The following is a 23,986-nucleotide window of genomic DNA, read 5'->3' as shown; positions in this document are numbered from 1 at the left end:
TGGAAAGGACGACTCCAGAATCAGATGCTGTGATCTGGCATACAACACAAACCTACTGTACGCATGTTTACTCTGGAGTAAGTCCCACCATGTCCAGTGGGTTTTCAGGGGAGCAGTGGATTGAACTAGGATAGTTTCACATTGTCTTTACCAATTTAGCATGTTCATTTGACTTTAGAAAGCAGAACTAAACAAAAAAAAAGCACACCACATTAATTTCCCCTGCTGTATTATATTTTTATTTCCCAGTGGCCAAAGTAGTTGTGTGAAATAAATGGCTGTGATTGAAAAATAAAATAAAATACATTTATAGTACAATCTTATGCATGTTGGCTACTCAGAAGTAAGTCCCACTGAGTCACTTTACTTAGGTTGTAGCCTTAGTGTGGTTTAAATGTTTTATACTAAAACAAATTCAAAACCCTACTTGGAAATTTATTTTGATTGGAGTGATTCTTAAAATATTTAAAGACTTTCCAACTTAAAAACACAAATTTCCCTTGTTCAGATTTTAAGGGGTGAAAGGCCATGAAAGCTGATAACATACTAATTTTAGGGACTTCCCAGGGATAGGAAGGACACGGGTGGCGCTGTGGTCTAAACCACAGAGCCTAGGGCTTGCCAATCAGAAGGTCAGCTTTCAGAATCCAGGCTGGTGCTGAAGTCTAGAGGGCTCCCTTGATTCACAGAACTTCTTATGAGCAGCACTGGACGTAAGGCATTGGAGACTGGCTGCTGGAAGCCCTGTTTTCATACCCCACATTCCCATCAGCACTTTGCAGACTTCTAAGTGTAAACATGGGACGTGGGTGGCGCTGTGGGTTAAACCACTGAGCCGTAATAAAGATCAATACAATCAATACACTGAGCCTAGGACTTGCTGATCAGAAGGTCGGCAGTTCAAATCCCTGCGAAGGGGTGAGCTCCCGTTGCTCGGTCCCTGCTCCTGCCAACCTAGCAGTTTGAAAGCACCTCAAAGTGCAAGTAGATAAATAGGTACTGCTCAGGTGGGAAGGTAAACGGTGTTTCCGTGTGCTGCTCTGGTTCACCAGAAGCGGCTTAGTCCTGCTGGCCACATGACCCGGAAGCTGTACACCGGCTCCCTCGGCCAATAAAGCGAGATGAGCGCCGCAACCCCAGAGTCGTTCGCGACTGGACCTAATGGCACCATCCTGAATGACACCGCCTTCCCCAAATTTAAGACCCAACTCATCAGAACTTGCCATGTCTTACATGTTTGATTTCAATATATGTTTATATATCAGTCTTCAGCCATGCTTCTATTACTGTCCACACCCATTGGTAGGATATTTTAAATTGATGCCTTTTGTGCTGAATATAACCAAGGAAGTATTATGAAAGGCATTTATTAGCTGATTTCCCAAGGTTTAAGGTGTCTTGAGTTAATAGTTTAAAACAGAATAATGCAGAAAATGCTGATTGAGCAGCACCAGGAGCACCCAAATATACTAAGCAACCAAGCCAAAAGCTACTGTTTAGCTGTTTTGTTTCTAATTATTTACTTGTTTTTATCCTGTATTCTGTCAACCACACTGAGATCTTATGAGGAAGGGTGGTGTATAAAACTAATAAATTAAATTAACTTAAAATAATTACAGTGGTACCTCGGGTTAAGAACTTAATTCCTTCTGGAGGTCTGTTCTTAACCTGAAACTGTTCTTAACCTGAGGTACCACTTTAGCTAATGGGGCCTCCTGCTGCCGCAGGGGAACACGATTTCTGTTCTCATCCTGAAGCAAAGTTCTTAACCTGAGGTACTATTTCTGGGTTAATGGAGTCTGTAACCTGAAGCATCTGAAACCCAAGGTACCACTGTACATGGAGCCTAGGTCAACTTTCATGAAGTCTAGGACCGGCCTTAGAACCTTGGTATGCTCACCTTTAGAAGACAACATGGTTCTTCCAGAAGCAGGTTAAACCATTCTTCACTTAATAAGGCTTTTGTATAATTTGTTAGCACATTTCCCCACCCCCTTCTCTGCAGTTTCTGGTTTTGTGTTTTGCACACCGTAGCTCAGTGGTAGAGCACTTGCATTGTTTGCAGAAGGTACCAGATTCAATTCCTGGCACCTCCAGACGGAACTGGGAATGTCTACTGCTGGAAACCCCAAAGTACTGCTGCCGGCCAGTGTGGACAGTAGTGAGCTAAAGGTAAAGGGACCCCTGACCATTAGGTCCAGTTGTGGCCAACTCTGGGGTTGCGGCGCTCATCTCGCTTTATTGGCCGAGGGAGCCGGCGTACAGCTTCCGGGTCATGTGGCCAGCATGACTAAGCTGCTTCTGGCGAACCAGAGCAGCGCACGGAAACGCCGTTTACCTTCCCGCCAGAGCAGTACCTATTTATCTACTTGCACTTTGAGGTGCTTTCGAACTGCTAGGTTGGCAGGAGCAGGGACTGAGCAACGGGAGCTCACCCCGTCGCGGGGATTCGAACCGCGACCTTCTGATCGGCAAGTCCTAGGCTCTGTGGTTTAACCCACAACGCCACCCGCTTCCCTAGTAGTGTGCTAGATGGACCCAATTGACTGACTTGGAATAAGGCAGCTTCCTATGTTCCTATTCAATTTTTAAAATGTTTTCGGAAAATATTCTCCTGTGTTTTCAGAGGCCATTGTTGCAGTTTCATATTGAAAGGCAGTATGCGAATCTTCTTAGTTAAAAAAATCTTAGGAGCAGTTGGATGAGACCTTCCATGTCTCATCTAGGAATCACAGAGTTCCCACCTCTGCATGGGATTGTCCACAAGAAGCTCAAATACGGATTTATTGTATTGCTGTTGTAGCGTTGTGACTTGGCTTTTAGCACAAACCATCCAACAACATCCCGAAATCCACTGAACTTCGTCCTTGGAGCTCAAGCAGGGTGCTCTATCACGTGAAATATGAGCTGCGATGCGGCTCAGTTGCGAGCAAAAAGACTTGCCAGTTTGCGAAATAATATTTTTGCTGAGATCTTGCCAACTTAGCATGAGCAAGTGAAGAGGCTGTGAACAGAAATATTTTCTGCCTAGGAACTTCATAACTGCCCCTGTGTGTGTGTGTGTGTGTGTGTGTGTGTGTGTGTGTGTTTTGAGTCCAGCCATGCGTTACTCCAAGTCATCCAGTGATATAGCTTTTAATTTTAAAACTGTCAGCAAAACCATAACTTGTGATAAAGGGCAGCAATTTCTACTGACATTTTTGATTTACAGGGTAGGAGAGTGAAGTGGGGGGGGGGGTTTACAGCTTTTTCCTTTTTTTTAAAAGGAGACACAGGCTCCAGAACCTTCTTGATGCATGCCCATTTTTAGAGCTTTATAGCCGCTGAGAGCAATTCTTAAATCTGGGCATATAATTTTTATTACAGAGGCCTAAATTAGGCTCAGTTTTGAGGAGCGGTGCAGACATTATGGTGATTCCTTAACCAGGTTTGAATAGCCTGCAAAAAATGGCCTTGTGGGGTAAGGCCCATTGGACCGTACGTCTGAGTAAACCCGTAGCAGAATTGTAAGGTAAAGGTAAAGGGACCCCTGACCATTAGGTCCAGTCATGACCAACTCTGGGGTTGTGGTGCTCATCTCACTTTATTGGCCGAGGGAGCCAGTGTACAGCTTCCGGGTCATGTGGCCAGCATGACTAAGCCGCTTCTGGTGAACCAGAGCAGCACACGGAAATGCCGTTTACCTTCCTGCTGGAGCGGTACCTATTTATCTACTTGTACTTTGACGTGCTTTCGAACTGCTAGGTTGGCAGGAGCAGGGACCAAGCAACGGGAGCTCACCCCGTCACGGGGATTCGAACCGCCTACCTTCTGATCAGCAAGTCCTAGGCTCTGTGGTTTAACCCACAGCACCACCCGCATTGTACTGCACATCAAAATTATGCCACTAATTTAGACAGTTAGTTGTTTTAAGGTGGCAGATTTTTGCCATAATATACAGTATATACTTACGTATCTTACATTTATAGCCCATATTTCAATGAACCTAAGGCAGCATACGTTGATCTTATCACAGAATCATAGAATTGTAGAGTTGGAAGGGAGCACAAGGGTAATCTAGTCCAACCCCCTTTTCACCCAATTCAGGATTCGAACCCACAACCCCGAGATTAAGAGTCTCATGCGCTGCCAACTGAGCTGTAGGTTTGCACAGCAGGGTTTACTGTGCTTTAAAATGAGGCGTCGATACTCTTAATGTGTTGAGGGTGGCATGTGTTTTCCTCATGTGTTAGGATGTATACATTTGCCTTTTTACAAAATGATGAAAACCATTTTTATTTTTAAAAAGCGGATTAGTTGGCGCAATAGCAAATCACCCACCCCAACCCCCAGGAAAATGGAAGGCCTCTGAGTTCAAATACAAGGCTATTGTGGGCCTTATTAATCCTTGGGAAACATAGAGACTTTTCTCCATTCTTTCAACTTTTGCCCAGTTCTGCAATGCTACCTTACTTTTTCTCGCCTCTCTTTTTCTCTGTTCCCATTTCCTTTTTTCTGCAGTTCTCCTTTGCTACAATCTCCTTGCTGTTTCCTTTCTCCAACTTTATCCCTGCTTTTCCGCTCAATTCCTACCTCCCCCCTCCACCGCTCCTTATCCAAATCCTTTTACAGCTACTGTAGCTACCTGCCAGAATTTCTTGCAGGGATTGCAGCGCCAAGCTCAGCAGTCTTCTCTCTTCTCTGTTACCATTGTTTAAATATAAATGAATGCTTGCCTTGTACTACAGGCCCTCTGGAGTGCTTAAACAGCACTTAAGGAAGTCCCAGTTCTGATCAGCGGGGAGAGACGGCCAGCCAGCTTTCTCCCAAGGGGAAGGAGAAAGTTGTTCCTGAACACCAATTTCTTTCACCCCCCTCCTTTTGAAATAGATGACATATTTGCAAAGTTTTTATTAACTGTTGGCCCAAGATCAGGAATGGCCTCCCAGCCTAGATCTTCACTAATCAGATGTATTTATTTGCTTATTTTGTTACATTTCTATCTCACCTTTTCCTCTAAGGCAGTACAGTTATAGGTAAAGGGACCGCTGACCATTAGGTCCAGTCGTGACCAACTCTGGGGTTGCGGCACGCATCTCGCTTTATTGGCCAAGGGAGCCAGTGTACAGCTTCCGGATCATGTGGCCAGCATGACTAAGCCGCTTCTGGAGAACCAGAGCAGCGCATGGAAACGCCGTTTACCTTCCCGTTTACCTATTTATCTACTTGCACTTTGACGTGCTTTTGAACTGCTAGGTTGGCAGGAGCAGGGACCGAGCAATGGGAGCTCACCCCGTCACGGGGATTCGAACCGCCAACCTTCTGATCGGCAAGTCCTAGGCTCTGTGGTTTAACCCTCGGGTTAAATATGCTTCAGGTTGAGCGCTTACGGGTTGCACTCCGCAGCGACCTGGAAATAACGGAATGCGTTACTTCCGGATTTTGCCATTCGCGCATGCGCAGACCGTCAAAATGACGTCATGTGCATGTGCGGAAGCAGCGACACACGCAGACACGGATTGCGTTCGCTTCAGGGTGCGAACGGGGCTCCGCAACTGATCCCGTTCGTATCCACAGGTACCACTGTGCAGTTGTACCTCGGAAGTTCCGTTCTGGAAGTCTGTTCAATTTCCAAAAAGTTCGGAAATCGAAGCGCAGCTTCTGATTGGCTGCAGGAAGCCAACTGGAAGACCCATCGGACGTTCGGCTTCCAAAAATAATTCGCAAACCGGAACACTCACTTCCGGGTTTGTGGCGTTCGAGAGCCAAAACGTTCAAGAACTAAGCTGTTCGAAAACCAAGGTACAACTGTAGTTTCCAAAGTGGGTGTTACTGCCGGGGGGGGGGCAGGCAGTGGGATTACCTAGGAGAGCACTAAGAGGTAAGGAGGCAGCAGAGGAGCTGTGCCGGGGTAAATTACTATCAGGTTTTGAAAAGCTGGCATCAGTGGGTCGGGTTCATCAATTTTGTTGAATCAATTAAACCAAACAGTTTTAACTGGGCTTCGAATAAATGTGCAATTAATTGTTGCTGTTTTGAATTTTTCTGTGTCGTTATATTCCTTAGTGGGTTATGAAAACTGCTGTTCTGAATGCTTTTTATAGAGTAGGTTGGGGGCACTGGGGATGAGTTTATGGAACCAATGGGGCAGTGGGCTGAAAAAGTTAGGGGACCACTGCTCTCAGGAGTACATGGTTCTTCCCTCCCCCACTTTATCATCACAACAACCCTGTGAGGTAGGTTAGGCTGAGAGTGAGGGACAGGCCCAAGGGTACCCAGTGAGTGTCATGGCTAAGTGGGGTTTTCGAACCCAGGCCAAACACTCTAACCACTACACAACACTGTATACTGGTGAGAAATACTGAATTCTATTAGCGTATGTTGAGTTTAAACCACAATGGTCTCCTGGGATTGGAAGAAGCCGAAGTCAAGAGGGGCTTCTTCCTCCCTGGCCCTTCACGTGTTCCCTGACCACAGCTCCCATCACACTTACCACTGGTGGTACCAGAGAGCAATAGGTCCTCTGTCAGATTCGAATCCTGCTCTCAAACACTCTTATCCGTTAAACCACACAGGCTCCCTCTGTGTGTGTGTGTGTGGTTTGAAAGCTTTATATTTGTTTGCATGCTGTTAGAAACTTAGATATACAATGGTACCTCGGGTTAAGTACGAAACTGTTCTTAACCTGAAGCACCACTTTAGCTAATGGGGCCTCCCGCTGCCGCCGCGCTGCCGGAGCACAATTTCTCCTCTCATCCTGAAGCAAAGTTCTTAACCTGAGGTACTATTTCTGGGTTAGCAGAGTCTGTAACCTGAAGCGTATGTAACCTGAAGCGTATGTAACCCGAGGTACCACTGTATAAGCTAAGTGCCAAACGGCTCCTTAAACCAAGCTTGCAGTTGCCAATACTAAATGTCTATGTGCCATTCCGGGGCAGCCCCATGCAGAATAAGTTCATTCAGTTCTGCAGTAAAAAAAAAAAAAAAAAATGCATACAGAAATGCGTATATTAGAAAGTGCACAGATATGCATTTATGGATAAATTGCTTGCAAAAATGTGTATATTAAACCAAAAGGCATACAAAAGGCATGTATAATAAGAGAAGTGCAGAAAATTTATATGAATTTTGTGCATTTTCAAATTAAAAAAATGCAGACTGATGCAGAAGTGGAGTGAATTGAACACAGGATTGGAAAAAAATAACAACTGAGAGAAACCGAAAAAAGGCAGATTTGTCCGCCCCCAACTGCAGAACAGTCTTTTCTTCTTGTGCACATGTACCAGGGGCCACAACCGCACTATGTATTTGAAGCACTGTGATATCTCTTCAGCCGTCATGACCCTAAAGAATACTGGGAATTGTAGTTCACTAAGGGTGCTGATAGTTGTTAGGAGACCCCTATTCCTCTTACAGGGACGTGGGTGGCGCTGTGGGTTAAACCACAGAGCCTAGGACTTGCCGATCAGAAGGTCAGCGGTTCGAATCCCCGCAACGGGATGAGCTCCCATTGCTCGGTCCCTGCTCCTGCCAACCTAGCAGTTCAAAAGCATGTCAAAGTGCAAGTAGATAAATAGGTACCACTCCGGCAGGAAGGTAAGCGGCGTTTCCGTGCGCTGCTCTGGTTCGCCAGAAGCGGCTTAGTCATGCTGGCCACATGACCCGGAAGCTGTACGCCGGCTCCCTCGGCCAATAAAGCGAGATGAGCGCCGCAACCCCAGAGTCGGTCAAGACTGGACCTAATGGTCAGGGGTCCCTTTACCTTTACCTTATTCCTCTTACAGAGCTGCAGTTCCCTGAGTGCTTTAAGAATCAATCCCTCTTTCCCGGGAACTCGGGGAACAGGGATCTCCTAAGAACTCTCAGCACCCTTAAAAAACTACATTTCCCAGGTTTCTTTTGAGGGAAGTCATGAGTGTTACAGAGGTATCATAGTATGTTAAATGTATAGTGCAGATGTGATCCATGTTTAGGGGGGGAAACTATAATTTTGCTTAAGAACATGCTGCAGGGTTCTGCAGACTATCCACCTGACATTCAGTGCCCCAAGCACTTACGTCACTTATTCCACTAAAACCGGCAGAGAGGAGGAAATGTTTAATTACATGGTTTCCTGGCAGACACTTTGAAACATTTATGGTGTCCCTCCCTTGGTGCTCAGAGTGGCACACTATTTAACAACTTTCTTTGTACCATTGTTTTTAATTAAATATTCTAGCTTGACTTTTTATTTTTATTATTCGTTGCTGCTGCTGCTGCTTCTGGTTTAACTGCTCTGCTTCCTCCCAGCCCAGTCGTAGGTATATTGGCTCAAAAAATATCTTGCTGGGTTCAATGGAGCTTATTCCATCCCATCTTAGTGCCTGCAGAGCTGGAGCCTCGGGGCGTTTGCTTTCATTTAGGCTTGATTTGAAGAGGCGGTTTCTCACTGTTGGAAAGACGAGGTCCTGAAATCTTTTCCTCACGACAATCGGTAAAGCAAAGAACCCCGCAAAGATAACCTGTTTGCCTTTTTGGTTTGTTTAGAGCGAGGGTGGGAAGGACAGGTGGCAGGTTGGGATCTACTTGTAGATCTCTGGGTGATTTGCAGTAGATCAGCAGGGGCTCCTGGCTCCCATTTGTCTAAGGAAGCAACAGGTGGGTCTCCAAATGCAAGTGTACATGTGTAGCTTCCAGGTAGACCAGGCATGGCTAACCTCCGGCCCTCCAGATGTTTCTAGAAGAAAAGAGCAAGAGAGACGGACAAGGGACAGCACCAGGGACTGCTCCAGCACCACAGGGCCAATGGTCAATATCTGGATGGATGGATGGATGGATGGAAGGAAGGAAGGAAGGAAGGTACCAGTAGGTTAGACAAAGGCAACATTGAGGCCTGCTCATGCTTGGCTTTCTCCTTCCACCACAGGGCCACTGGCCATCACATGCTCAGTGAGAAGGAAGACAAGAGCAAGGGAGGCAGGCAGTGACAACATGGAGGCCTGGTCCAGTCAGGTTCTTCCACACCTCAGCCCCAGTGCTAACTGTCACAATCTGCCCTATTGGAAGGAAAAAAAGAGCAATGGAGGTGGGCAAAGGCAGCAAAGATGCAGACAGACAGACAGACAGACAGACAGACAGACAGACAGACAGACAGACAGTGTGTGTCCCAGGGCCATTTTTACATTTTATATCATGCATTTGTTTTAGTACTTTAAAATCAGAAAGGCAATCTACAAATGCAATAAAATAAATGAAATAACCACCTAGTTGGCCATGCTAGCTGAGGATGATGGGAGTTGTCATCCATCAACATCCGGGGGACAGGGGTGGCGTTGCGGTCTAAACAACTGAGCCTCTTGGGCTTGCTGATCAGAAGGTCAGCGGTTCGAATCCCCATGGCAGAGTGAGCTCCCATTGCTCTGTACCAGCTCCTGCCAACCTAGCAGTTCGAAAGCACGCAGGTGCAAGTAGATAAATAGGTATTGCTATGGCAGGAAGGTAAATGGCATTTTCTGTGTGCTCTGGTTTCCGTCACGGTGTTCCGTTGTGCTGGAAGCGGTTTAGTCATGCTGGCCACGACCCAGAAAGCTGTCTGTGGACAAACGACAGCTCCCTCGGCCTGAAGCAAGATGAGCTTCAACTCCATAGTCGCCTTTGAATGGACTTAACCATACAGGTTTTTTTTAAAAAATCTTACAGGTTAGCTTTTCCTGCTGTAGACATCCAGCTGTGCAGGAGTCGGTCAGGGTTAGGGCTCACTGCCATGATTCTACTCTTCCTTCCTCTCTCTCTTGCTACGCATTTGGTGTGCGTCGTCTGCATAGGGCTATAGGGTTGAGTCCCTTTCCCAGGTCAGCAACGTGGTATGTTGCAGTAAATTTCTGCAGTTAGATAGTCCAGCCTGGTATTAGGCCGGACGCTCTTTTCATCTAGCCTAGTATTGTATACTCTTGACTGGCAGTGGCTCTCTAGGGTCGCAGGCAAGGAAAAGTTTTTCCTGGTTGACTTTTAACTCAGGTATTGAACTTGGGTCCTTCTGCATGCAAAAACAGCAACAACACAAAAAACCCAACATGCTCAGCCATGGCATTATAGTCCTTTCCACATGTTTTTTCTTGTGACCAATCACTGTTGTCATTTAGTCACTGGAAAACGGTTCCAGAGCACAGAGTAGAAGGAGTAGAAGGAGCACCTGCCTGCAACAGACTAATGGCCCCCTCACATTTTGTGAGGTTTATTGAAAAAGGCACTTTTTCTATGGTCCTTGGCACAATAAGAGCCAACGGACACGAGCCAGGATTAATTCTGTTTTCTGTTGGATCCTCATTTAGGATTCCAGAACCATTATTGGCGATGCTAATGTGAGAGCGCTACTCGATTCCTGGAGAAAAGTTGGTTGACCTTAAAAGCGCTGCTGACTATGAATAACTTGTGAAAATGCTTTTAGCTCTCTGTTTCATGGATACATCACTCATGTAACAGTAAACACCGAAGTCAGCAGATAGGGTTTGACCCTTGGGGCAAAGTTTGTTACCTCACAAATACTCAGTAGCCACGAAGGCTACTCTTGCAAAAAGAAGAAAAACCAATCTTAGGCCTCCTTGCCTCAAAATGTCGACTGGTATGTGGTAGGCTGAGGTGGGATTCAAGACAGAACTAAAATAATAGCATCCAAATGTGTTTCAAGCTTGTGTCAAATAATGTTTTGTTTTTATAATGGGTGGTATTCAGTGCTAGTTCTACTCAGAATATGCCCATTAAAGTGAATGGACGTGGCCAGTTTAGGCTCATTTATTTCAATGAGTGTACATTGAGTTAGAGTGTCAGTCTGGAACCTAGGAGACTAGGGTTCAAATTCCCACTCAGCCATGATACTCACTGGGTACCCTTGGGCTTCACTCTCAGCCTGACTTACCTCACAGGGCTGTTATGGAGATTAAATGAGGAGAGGGAGAACCTTGTATCCACCTTGAGCTCCCTGGAAGAAAAAGGTGGGATAGAAATGCAATAAATAAAATAAAATACTTCGGGTAGGACTTATATGCATACAACCCAAGGTATACAAATTGTATTTATTTATGAATATCTTCCCATGAGGTATCCCAAAACAAGTTACGGTGCAATACAATTCTGCCAAATTCCTCCCATTTCCCTGTCGAATCTTCTTTCTTTCACTGGGACTAGCGTTCATTCGTTCTTTGCACACAACTCTCTTCGCATCTTTTCGCCAAAGCTCACTTGAAAACGTTGAGTTCTTTCGGCATGTCATTATCTAGGATTTTTTTTGTGTGGAGTGGTAGTTAGAAGAATGAAATTGCCAAATCTGACAGCCTGTGGTGTTTTTGTGTGTGGTTTTTTTGGTTTGTCCTTTGCTCTTGTTTTGCATGTGAAAAGGCTGGTTTGCTTTTTTTTTTGTCCATTCTGCAAACAGAAATGGGGGAGGGAAGGGCCTGTTCTGTTGATTTATAGATGAGTATTTAGCTTGCCTGTAGCACCTTATTTACACTCGGATGCTTTTAAGGCCTCTATAAAAGTGCTCTCTTTATGCCTTTTGGAAAGGGAAAGCCTCTTTTTGAATGCAGCCAGAATCATTTCCAGAAAATTGGAGTGGGAAATAAATTTTGGGAGCCATAGCTCAGAGCATTTTCCAGTGAACATGCTTAGGTAGCAGGTACAGTGGGAAACTTCAGCATGAGAAACCTACCGTATTTTTCGCCCTATAGGACGCACTTTTTCCCATCCAAAAATGAAGGGGAAATCTGTGTGCGTCCTATGGGGCGAATGCAGGCTTTCTCGTTCTCCAGGCTTCAGGAAGCTATCAGCAAGCCTGGGGAGCCCGTGGGAGTTCCCGCAGGGCTCCCTAGGCTGCGGATAGCAGCCTGCTGCCCAGAGCGCGGGGCGCGCTGAAGCAGAGCGCCCCGCACTTCGGGCAGATAGCCCTTTCTCCTCTAAAAACTACGGTAGGTGCGTTTTTAAAAGCTTGGGTTTCCCCCGCCCCAGCCCCGCGGCTGGGGGGGGAATAATTTTTTCCCCTTTATTCCCCCCCCAAAAAAACTAGGTGCGTCCTATGGGCCAGTGCGTCCTATAGGGCGAAAAATATGGTAGATTGCTCCTGCCAGTCATAACGTCGCAATACAGGCTTACATGGCCCAGTGGTCTGTTTTGTTTTAAGATAGCCTCCTGCGATGCAGTGTTCAAATGCGTTGTATCACAATTAGACAAAATACCTATCCTAGTAATACAATTATTTTTACTGGAATGAATGGCCAGTCTTGACAAAAGTGCCCTGTTTCAGCAATTGGAATCAGTACAGTGGTACCTCGGTTTTCAAATATAATCCATTCTGGAAGACTGTTTGACTTCTGAAGCATTCGAAAACCGAAGCATTTACTTCCGGAAAACTCCATACGGAAGCCGTGTGGCACGTTTGACTTCCAAAAAGCGTTTGAAAACCAAAGCAGTTACTTCCGGGTTTCTGTCATTCGGAAACCGAAACGTTCGACTTCTGAGACGTTCGAAAACTGAGGTACCACTGTATTGCAAAATATTCAGTTTAATGGGCCAGGAGTCGGCTTCACCTGTTGAACAGCAGCCTGAAGGAGCAGAAGGTGAAGTGATTCCATCTGAAGCAGGGTTTCCAGCCTCAGTGAGTTGCTGGAAACAACATTTGTCGTTCCTGACCAAGACCTTGCTGCTCCTTGATTCGTGTGACCTTGGACCCTCAGGTTTCTTGATCCCTGGATCATCTGACTACGTGAACTGAGATACTCCTGACCTTAGCACTGGACTGGACCTTGTATATGGACTCTGCCTCCAGGAAAGTACCCCCCTGAGACTTTGCTGGTGGGCTGGTTACTCTTTCCACTGAGCTCTGCCGTGGCTGGCAGCACAGGATTAAGACATTCAGGCAGGCAGCCATATTCTATAGAAAAGTCATTAGCCCTAGGCTTGCTATTGTTCTTCTGGAAGGAGAGTTATTTTGGCTTTATGTTTGAAAATATTTGGGTCCTCAAAACTGAGGGCTGAATATGTGAGAACAGGATAGGCTGTTGGAAGACACCAGCTGATGGCAAAGCTGTACGTGATGTTTCTCACAGAGGACTATCCAACGCTAACCCTACTTATAGTAGATCCATTGAGGTTAATAAACACAGCTACCTTGAGATCATTAATTTCAATGGGTCTACACTGAGTACAACCAGCACTGGTACAACTGGTAGTTTGCCCTTGTGCAGTTATTTTTTCCAAAAGGTTTGGGAAACTGGACTGGGACCAAAGAGGAGGGAAACTTTAAACTTTGGACATCACTGTGGTCCTGATTGAAATCTTTCCCCTCTGCTTGCCTCCTTTCCCATTGCTGTTAATGGGACCTTTCCTCTTAATATGTGGGACAGCTGCGCTGAGTTCTGCTTGACATTGGGGGCGGCTCATGTGCGTGTGACGTCACGTGCGCAACACACACGTGTGATGTCACACACATCGGGAGGAGGCTGCGAGGCCTGCCGACGCCGTGGGGGGGCTCAGGGAGTCCCAGCCCCTCATGATTGGGTGGGCTCAGCCACACAGTGGCGTAGCGTGGGTTGTCAGCACCCGGGGCAAGGCAAGTAATTTGCGCCCCCTAACCCCTAACCTGCCGCTGCTGCCAGCTTCTTCTGGCTGCTGCCTGGTCTGGTCTGGTGTGGTTCTCTCCCACGCTCAGTGCTGCGCTGGGCGGCCGCTGCACTGTCCCTCCCCCAGATAGTCCCTCGCTCTCTCTCCGCACCGCACGCCTGGCACCCACCCCCTCCACAGAGGGCGGCGACCCGGCGGCTCGGATCGGATTCGCACAGCCAGCACTGCAGTGAGAGAGAGTGAGTGAGCCAGGTAGGGGCAGAGAGCTGCGAGTGCGAGCGCCCCCCAGATGTTGCGCCCGGTGCGGCCGGCCCACCCTGCACCCCCCACGCTACGCCACTGCAGCCACATACTTTGGGGGTGGCCCATAGGGTTGGTGCCTATGGTGTAGGATGATTTTGATTGTGAGAGTATAGTAAGGGCCTCTCTCTTTCCCCGCATTCAAGTCCTGATCCAGCTTGTTCCCGCTCCCCCTCAGATACTTATTTTAAATACAACTTCTATACAGAGACAAACTACACGAGCAACATAATGTTTAATGCAGGGTGGATAAAAATAAATGATTTTTTAAAAAAATTAAAAAGCCCGGATTTTTAAAATTTAAATCGGATTTTTAAAATAAAATGCTTTTGGAGGAAAAATCTTTCTAAAGATAGTTTTCTATTTAAGTTACATTATAGTCCAAAGGCTATTCATCAGGAAATAAGGATTTGTTTTAAGTTTTTCATGTGTGCTAAACCTCAGTCTAAGGTTTGTTGTTGTTTTTTTAAAAAAATGTTTAACTACATCAGTTAACAAACATGGATACATATGCTATAATGTTACTGTTTTAGTTAAATGAATCTTGTAAATTGTTATTAAGGAAATGATTATTTTTCTCCTTCCAATAAAGTACAGCAGAAAAGTTGTCCAAATATAAACAGTTAACTTACTAAACCTCACAATAATTTCATGATTTTCTGTCTATGTGTTTCTAATAGCGTAACCAAATCAGTAATTTTCGATACAACTGTAAAAACTGCTCTGAAAATTTATTATTCCAAAAATGAAACCTTCATCTGGTTGTAAATATTAAGATTATACCAGCAAGAATGAGTCTGTCTGTAAAAAATGATTTAAATCAAGTCTTACTGATTTAAATCAAGTCTTACTGATTGAAATCGATTTGATTTAAATCAAATCCACTCTGGTTTAATGCGACTCTCAGAAGAGGCATTCATCCCAGGGGTAGCACCACTTCTACTGTGGCATCTTCCTCAACAGACACATGCGCACTAAGAATTTGGAAAGTCTTTGTGTGTCTCTCCCCCGCTTCAGAACAATTCTCCCCTCATATACTAGCTTATGCAGATTTAATTGACCAATTTAAACTCTTTTATTATTGATTTGACAAGACTTATTTAATTGCCTGGCAGTCCTATTATTAACCTTTATGACAAATTCCTTGCTGAATAATGAAAGACTCAAGTGGCTCTGGGGATTCTCCTGCAACACCACAAAACAATAAATGTCTTTCATTAGATGGCCGTGATGTGTATTTACCGGACGTCTAGAGAGCCTTCCCTGAAGTCATATTCTGAAGGTTGTTCCCTTTGAGCAAAGAGTGGAGTGAAGATTCTGAAGGTGTAATAAGAGTGTTGCTACCTTCTGAAAAGTGCTGTTCTCGATTTCCACCCAGACGCCCCCGACCAGTGGGCGTGAAAAGTAAATTTGAATGCAAATATGGGCTCCCTTAATGGAACGAGAAATGCCATCGAAGTATTGAAGCTGCTGCAAAGAACTTAAATAATGCAGAAAATGCCGATTTAACAGCACCAGAAACACCCAAATATACTAACCAGCCAAGCCAAAAGTTACTGTTTTGCTGTTTTGTTTTTAATTATTTACTTGTTTTTATCCTGTATTCTGCCAATCACCCTGAGGTCTTATGATGAAGGGTGGTGTATAAAACTAATAAATTAAATTAACTTAAAATAATTACAGTGGTACCTCGAGTTAAGTACTTAATTTGATCCGGAGGTCAGTTCTTAACCTGAAACTGTTCTTAACCTGAAGCACCACTTTAGCTAATGGGGCCTCCTGCTGCCGCCGCGCCGCCGGAGCCCAATTTCTGTTCTCACCCTGAAGCAAAGTTCTTAACCCGAGGTAATATTTCTGGGTTAGCGGAGTCTGTAACCTGAAGAGTATGTAACCTGAAGCATATGTAACCCGAGGTACCACTGTATCTGAGTATGCATCTGTGTTGGAATTGTTTTTAAGAAGGAGTTTAAGGCTCTCGATGACTACTAGCAGCAATGCTTATGTTCCACCTCCACTCTTGGAGAAAGTATGACAATTGCTGTGAATTGCAGGTGAGGAGAGTGCTGTTTCCACTCAGAATTCCACTTGCAGAATTCCCATAGACATTTGATTGGCCACTGTGAGAACAGGATGCTGGACTAGACGGGCCACTGGCATGGCCCAGCAGGGCTCTTTAAAAAATTTTCTTACCTAAGTACAGTCGTGCCTCATGTTACGTTTGCTTCAGGTTGCAGGTTTTCAGGTTGCGTCCCACGGCGACCCGGAAGTACCGGAAAGGGTTACTTCTGGGTTTCGTTGCTTGTGCATGTGCAGATGCGCAAAATGATGTCACATGCATGCGCAGAAGCGGCGAATCGTGACCTGTGCATGCGCAGACGCGGGTTGCAAATGGGCCTCCAGAATGGATCCCGTTCGCAACCAGAGGTACCACTGTATAAAGGTTAGGGTGGGGTTACCAGACGTCCCTGGATTTGCAGATCTGTCCCCGGATAAATTCCATCCCCAGAATGTCCCCAGATTTGCAAATCTGTCCCCAGGAAATGTGACAGCATCAGCCTCAGCAGTCTGGAGCCAGCCTATTAGCGCAGTTGGCTCTGGCTGGCTTCAGGAGCTGCTCGCTGCCGTGGCGGCCACCATTTTTCCTGCGCCATGGCAGCAGGCAGCGAGCAGCTCCTGCAGCCAGCGAGAGCCAACTGCACTACCAGGCTGGCCCCTCCTGGGCAACGCCCGCCCTCCCGCCCGCGACTCCCAAGCCTTCCCTGATCTGTCAAAACAAAGGGGGAAGGGGATTGCTGAAGGCTTGGGAGTCATGGGCCGGTGGCGAGCCGTTGCCCAGTTTTTAAAAAAACTGTGCATTTATGTTTCACAGGGTGCGAAAGAAGGGCTTTGCACCTTCATACAATATGCGTGTGTGCTTGGGCCCGGAGTCTTTTGCCTCACCATCCCCCATAGCTGTCAACCGTCCCTTATTTGGCGGGAAACTCCCTTATCCCAGCGCCGTGTCCCGCTGCTGTCCCTTATTGATGATGTCCCTTAAATTTCCTGGGTTTCAAAGGAAGCAGCTCCTCTCCCTCCCTCCCTGCCAGCCAGGGAGGAGGGAGGCTCCAACTGTGTTGCTTGGCTGCGTTGCTCACCCAATAAGGAGTCCAAGAATGACTGGGGGGTGGAGCTTGCATGCCTTGTGCTGATCGAATCGGCCGCGTTGCCTGGGGACTCGCCTTTGCTCAGCGCTTCCCAGCGGAGAGGTGACAGTGGTTTTCCTTGCTGCATCCCCTTTGCCGGGTTGCTGTGCTGTGGGAACCACCACTTGAGGCTTCGTTTGGCTGCTGGCTGGGCTTTCTGCCTTCGACTTGGAGGGGCTCAGAAGTTAAACATACCTGCGCTGGGAAAATCCCTTATTTTGGCTGCTGATCCCTTATTTTTGAGGCTGCTGGTCCCTTATTTTAAAATCTGTAAGTTGACAGCTATGCCATCCCCTACTGACTCCCTGTTGCTACTCAGCTTAAAAAAAAAGAAAAGGAAAAAAAAGTGTCCCCGGATTCACTGGAAAAAAATCTGGTAACCATAGGTTATGGTGCCTTCCAGGTGTGGAGCACCTTTGCTCCTGCAGATGTTGTTGAGCTACAACTCCCATCACCCTTGGCCATTGGCCATGCTTGCTAGGGCTGATGAGAGTTGTAGTTCAGCAACATCTGCAGGAGCAAAGGTGCTCCACTCCCGATCTACCTCATCCTCTGTGGGCCAAGTTCCTATGTAACAGAGCTCTATGCAGAGGGGGATCCCTCTGGGTTTCTGTTGAGCCCTTTTCTTCCCTTTCCCCTCCATCGCTTGTCCCCAGCCAGGCGGGTTCCTGCTGTGCAGGCTGCAAAATGATGCTTGAAAATAGGAGATCTTCTCATGCCTCATATACACTTGATTTGGGAGGCTGTACTCCTCCAGGGTCCTGGCGTGCAATGCAAGGTTTCTCCTGCAAAGAGCATAAACACCCTCTCTGTGCTCTCGGAAACATCATGCCAATTTTCTCCCCCTTCCCAGATTAGGTTTGTTGCATGTGTTATCCACAAAGGAAGGATTCAATTTTAGATTAAGCAGGCGGTGGGGGGAAATGAGGCTATGCCTTTACTTTTTTCTCAGTAGGAAAAAAAAAGTTGATCTATTCAAGGGTGGGGTGGCGGGGAGAGGTAGGGAACCCTGGCAGCAACTGTAGTATCATATACCTTGATCAGAATTAGCTAAATAACTGCCTATTTGCATGCAGGCTTTCAGTATCAGCAGAGTATGTCTTCAGGCTAGATGTAAAGCAAGGCTGCCATACAGGCAGTATTCAGCCCTCATAAGCAGTGTCCAGGTGGAAATTGCTTAAATGTCCTGGAAAATCCGCATAACAGTCAGCCCACCTTTGGAAATATGTTGGGTGGCTACCACAGAAAGACCTGTTTGGTGGTGGCACCGCCTTTTCTGAAACCCCTTCGCCATGTCTGCCTGCTAGGCTTTAAGGCCCGCATTCTCCTCCTCCAACTTAAGACTGACTAAATGCAAACTCTGTGGGTTCAGCATCAAGCTAAACTTTGTTTAACATCGAGCCTGAGGAAGGATTCTGGAGAACTTGAAAGCTTGCTCACTTGCATGACAATTGGATTAAGTACTAAAGGCATTTATTGCCCGTCGGTTGATTTTTGGCTCCTAAGGACTAGCATGGCTTCTTTTGCTTTTAGGGGGTTTTGCTTTGTTTTTGCTGAGGCAACTTAAAATGAAATTTATGCTTGTTGTAAACTCAGCTCTGTCTTTTCCTGTGCTCCATCTTGGTTATCCTATGTAGATAATTGATTTTAGTTAGGAGTTGTAAGCTGCCTTGGGGGCCTTGCAGTTGAAATGTCATAACCCTCAACTGTCCTGGGAAAACTGGGACATCCTGTTTTTTCATGGCGGCCATTGTGGGCACTGCAGTCTCACACTTCCTCGTAATTTTGTGAAGGCATAACTATTGTTGTTGTCATAATAATTTCAATTTATTACCTGCCCTTTAGCATCAGATCCAAGGAATGGTTATGACAATTAAAATTCAACATTAAACATAATTGAAACAAATTGCAGTCCCAGGAATAGGGTGGGCCCTGAAAACAAATATCCCTGGTCAAAGGCCATGGTTAAGAGATGTGTGGTAAGCCTACACTGGAAACTTTAGAGTGTTGAACAAATGTTTAATATACAGGGTGGGGGGAAGGATTCTGTTTATGAATAAAATAAGATATAAGCAGTAATGGGTGGGAGGGATCAGCACAGATTTTCAAAGAAAAGATTGGTGGCCATTTCTGTGGCAATGGAATCAATGCAAAACAATGTGATAATTATGGATGGGTTAAGTATGACATAATCAATTGAATTTCTATATGGTTTTGAGTATTTCGGAAGAGGGGAAAACTAAATCACAAGGCAAAGGAGGGAAAAAGGGAAATAAAATCCACCACACACTCTCAACGATGAGCTTGCTCAAAAACTCTGTGCCAACTGAAATTCTAGAGAAATTCTGAGGTGCCCGTGTATTGAGGCACAAAAAGGGGAAACCTCTTTGCACAGGAAAGAGCACCATTGCTTTGCTGGTTCCTGTGTGCAGAGCCTTTTGAGTCTCCCTGTTAATTTAAATGGAAAGAAGTGATGTGCAGGCAAAACAACAGGCCCATGCTCATCTTCCTGTAGGGCAGGAGAACCCCTTTGTGTGCGCATTTGTGAGCTAAAATGCCTTGATATGCACATCACAAAATGAAGCTATGTAAGGAATACTACATCATCATTCACACACACACACATACACACAGTCAAAGATTCCACTTCAGAAGTCTGATTCAGCTTGTTTATGTTGATGAATAGGGCCTTAGATGCAGATAAAAGGCGGATTCATTTATTCTAGTGTCAAGCAAGATGCACTTGGCTTGCTGATCCAGCAAGACAGCTAGAGCTTTCCATAAAATATTCATGTGCGTCCCAATGTTGTTCTCTTTTTAAGAGTATCGTTCTTTGTTTTTTAAAATGTATAGTGTAACAACAATGTGTTCTCCCCAAATGCAATGAAGGTTGTGTCCCAAACAAGAGGCTAAATTGGCATATGAGAGCCAGTGTGGTGTAGCCGTTAGTGTTGGACAAGGACCTCAGAGGCTAAGGGTTCAACTCCCCACTCAGCCTTGAAACTTAACTTACCTCACTCGTTGTTGTGAAGATAACATGGAGAGGAGGAGGACACACACACAACACCACCTTGAGTGTCTTTGGTATATGAATGAAACAATAAATACTTCATTAAGTCATGGAAAGCTGCAGAGCAGAGAACAGAAATGCTGCTAAATGTACGACGAACCATAACACATGGTACGGTCATTGTGGTTTGTGGATGGTGATCAACTACATGTTACTCAGAGCAGATCCATTGAAATTGAGGAACATGACTTGGTTAGATCCATTAACTTCAGTAGGTCTACTCTGGAGTACAGCTCAGTTGGTTACCACCCCCACATCATACCCTCCCAACATTTTTCTGATGAAAATAGGGACGTTCTATATTATTATTTTATTATTACCACGTCCATCTGACTGGGTTGCCCCAGCCGCTCTGGGTGGCTTCCAGCATATATAAAAACATAATAAAACATTAAACATTTAAAAAAAGTCCCTCTACAGAGCTGCCTTCAGATGTCTTCTAAAGATTGTATAGTTTCTTATCTCCTTGGCTTGGGGGTTCCACAGCTCCATATAGTCCAACATTTTCCGGATGAAAATAGGGGCTGTCCCACCATACCCTCCAACATTTCTCTGACGAAAATAAGGCCTTCCTAAGGAAATGTGGGACATTCCAGGATCAAATCAGAAACTGGGACGGCTTTGGTAATACCAGGACTGTCCCTGGAAAATAGGGAGACTTGGACATATGGCTGAAATCCACCTCCTATCAGCCCCGGCCAATATGGCCAATGCTTAGCAACGATGTGCATTTTCAAGGTTCAGATCAAATCTGCTGGATACAACTTTTACCCAGATCCCTTGGGAAAGTGAAGTCCATCTCTCTTTTTCTTTCTCCTGGGCAGTACAGGGACTGATCTAGAGGAGGGGAGAGAGAAATGATAAGCAGGGGTGGTGACTACAATGCTCACTTGAAACCACAGATGTGTCCAGGACACCTAACAGTTGGCAATCTCAATAGAAGAGAACACCAACTTCCTCAGAATGCCAGGCGCACAGGTATGGGGTGGGGCGGGGGGAGAGTTTATTTTCTTATCAGGGAAACCACTGTTCTTTCTGGAGTTTTGGCAGAGGCCCACAATTGCTGGCTTGGCTTACTAGACCGCCATTATCTGTGGTCACCGCCAATTCCCTTTCCAGCTTTGAGTCCTCTGGCATCCAGCAAGAACTTGTGGGTTAGGCAAGGTCATTTCTGATTTCTGATTTGTGCAAGGTATGGGGAAAGTAAGAAGCAAGGGAAGCTCTCTCATGCTATTTGGAAAAGAGTTCTGGATTTGAGACCTCTGCGGTAAGGACAGAGGAGCCAACTCTTAAAGGCCAAGGTCCCTTGGCCGCCCCATAAAACATTTGAGGGGACCAGGGCCCCCAAAAGTTGATAAGCATTGCAATTCATATGGTGTGTGTGCACTGCGTCTTGTGATAGATTGTGTGGGTTGGGGCTTACCTGCCCCCCCATTTATTTATTTTTTAAGTTGGTACCATTGGGGAGAGAACTGTAGGACACTGGGTGTCCCGCTTGCCAGAGGGCTCAGTGCTTTTACACTGGCAACTCGATTTGTGAGTCCCTGCATTTTTTGAAAACTGGCTTGATGCACATTGAGAGCTCCCCCCCCTTTTTCCTCCACCACCAGAATGCAAGTGGTTAATGCAGAAAATGGCATTAATTTTGCCTTGCAAATAAATTGATCAGTATGCAAGACACTTGTCACCAGCTGAATCATGGTCCACAGTTAAGGTAAACAGATCTGGGATGACACTTTCTGAGCAGAATACCAATGCCGTCGTATTTCTTCCCAGAGGTTTTCTGACATTTCTTACGAATTCCTTTTGAAGGAGGGTTCGGCTCCAAGAAGAAAACAGCAGTTTTGCAGGACTTCTTGCCTACGAAGGTGGGAGACATTAGGGTGGGAGGGATCTGATCTATTGCATAGCATTGCTGAGTCTGGATTTGCTTATTAATTTGTGTGTTTTATTTGTGGTGAGAGAGAGGTAATTTGCTATATAACCTGTTTGTCGGTTTGGAGTTTTCTTTAAAGCTATATGCAAAAATATTCTGTGTCCGTTCATCGTTCCATTGCGCTTGCTAGATTCATTTTTATATTGTGCTGGAAAGTGCTATGCGATAAAAGGTGGGATGTAATTGCAACATAGCCTTCTGCTGAGTCAGACCATGGATGCCTCTTGCTCTGGACTGTCTGCACTGACTGCCAGTGGCTCTCCTGGCTTTCAGGCAAAGATTGAACCTCGGATCTTCGATATGCAAGGCAGATTCTCTATTGCCGAGCTACAGCCTTTTTTGGAACAATCTTTTACAGTGGATATTATCTTGAGGCTTTTATTTCAGTGAGTTCTTTGCTGCCAAGTGGCTTGGGAGACACTCTCTCCCTCTCTCCCACCCTCTTTAAATCTTTGTGTATTAAACTCTTTCATAAAACTGCTGGCTATTGCTGGTGGCAAAAGGCCTTTAATTTGCAAGGCTCAGAACCCAGTATTATTAGTCTGACTCTTTTTTTTAAAGGATAATTTCATGTGCTGCTGATTCAAGCTAAGAAATATTATCTCCTTGGCATTCATGTAAAATCGAGACTTGTTTGGAAGGAATAGGTAATTCAGGGCACGCAGCCAGATATGTTAAAACTTGTATTTTTTTAAAAAAAAAACACACCCCAGGTTTATATGCTGCAATCACATGCATGTCTGGGAATTCCATTGAACTTCCATGTAAAGACGTATAGGATCGGGTTGATAACCTGGTTAATTTAGGCTTGTAAGCAGCCATCCACAAAGTCCTAAGATTCTTCCTGGGGCACATCAAAGATCCAGCTTTTTTATTTCACTGATGCCTCTGTACTGTAACACATGATTACCTGAGGTGAATAGAAATTCATTTCCAGGTGACCAGGCGAAAAAATAAATGGTAAGAGAGTTTTTGCTCTTAAGGCCGCCGATGTGCCGCAAATGAAAGAAGTAGAGGTATCAAGGCAAATGGGATACTTAAGGCTGTTTGTAGCCTAGTAACTATTATGGACTTAATTGCAAAGTTTAACTTTGTGCCTGAGCTCTTGGCATCCAGCACTGGGATCTTTCATCCCAGGGTTCGAAATTCGCCAGGCGCATTTTGCACCTGGTTATCGGCCACTTGCAACCAAGTGAAGATGCTGGGACACCAGGATGGGGCCTGACGTCTCCACCATCTGGAGGTTAATGCCTGGAGATCCTTGGATCTTGCTAGCAACACATCCTGTAGATATTTTATCTGCACAATTGGAATGAATTTCAGGAACCAAAAAGTTGCATTGAAAAATATGGCCCCCAAATGGCAGCAAGGCATTCTGTTTTGGCGACTGTAACCCTGGTTTAAGGAGCCATTTGGCGCCTAAGCTTAGTTACAGTGGTACCTCGCAAGACGAAAAACGCACAAGACGAAAGAGTTTTCCGTTTTTTGAGTCGTTCTGCAAGACGAATTTCCCTGTGGGCTTGCTTCGCAAGACGAAACGTCTTGCGAGTTCTTGCGAGTTTGTTTCCTTTTTCTTAAAGCCGCTAAGCCGTTAATAGCCGCTAAGCCGCTAATAGCCACTAAGCCTCTAAGCTGCTAATAGCCGTGCTTCGCAAGACGAAAAAACCGCAAGACGAAGAGACTCGCGGAACGGATTAATTTCGTCTTGCGAGGCACCACTGTATCTGAGTTTCTAACACTTCTTTCAGTTCTTATAGATGTAGTATTAGAACATAACAAAGGCATGAGAAGATACCCTTTTCATACCGAATTATTTCCACCTGTCTCCTCCCAGGATCTAGGAAAAGTGGTGTGGCAGCTGACATACATACCTGAACCCCTGCCATCTTTTTTCTTTGAAATTAAGAGCAGCTGGCAATATTGCCTACT

The 23,986-nt window shown here is 45.5% G+C and overlaps 1 protein-coding gene across 5 annotated transcripts in view; it reads left to right on the top strand.

The window, feature by feature from the left end:
* ARNT2 (aryl hydrocarbon receptor nuclear translocator 2) overlaps positions 1-23,986 on the top strand; it is a 148,469-nt gene that overhangs the window by 5,861 nt on the left and 118,622 nt on the right. The window contains exon 1 of one of the 5 annotated variants that reach the window (XM_083586518.1): positions 21,848-21,989. The exons of the other annotated variants lie outside the window; for them this stretch is intronic. The gene's annotated coding sequence lies outside the window, so the exon portion shown is untranslated. Of the gene's footprint in view, positions 1-21,847; positions 21,990-23,986 lie in introns of those variants that run through there. 5 annotated transcript variants of the gene reach the window in all.

This window comes from Podarcis filfolensis, assembly GCF_964270895.1.
Source record: "Podarcis filfolensis genome assembly, chromosome: 14".
Classification (NCBI taxonomy): Eukaryota; Metazoa; Chordata; class Lepidosauria; order Squamata; family Lacertidae; genus Podarcis; species Podarcis filfolensis.
This window is presented reverse-complemented; position numbering and strand designations above follow the sequence as displayed.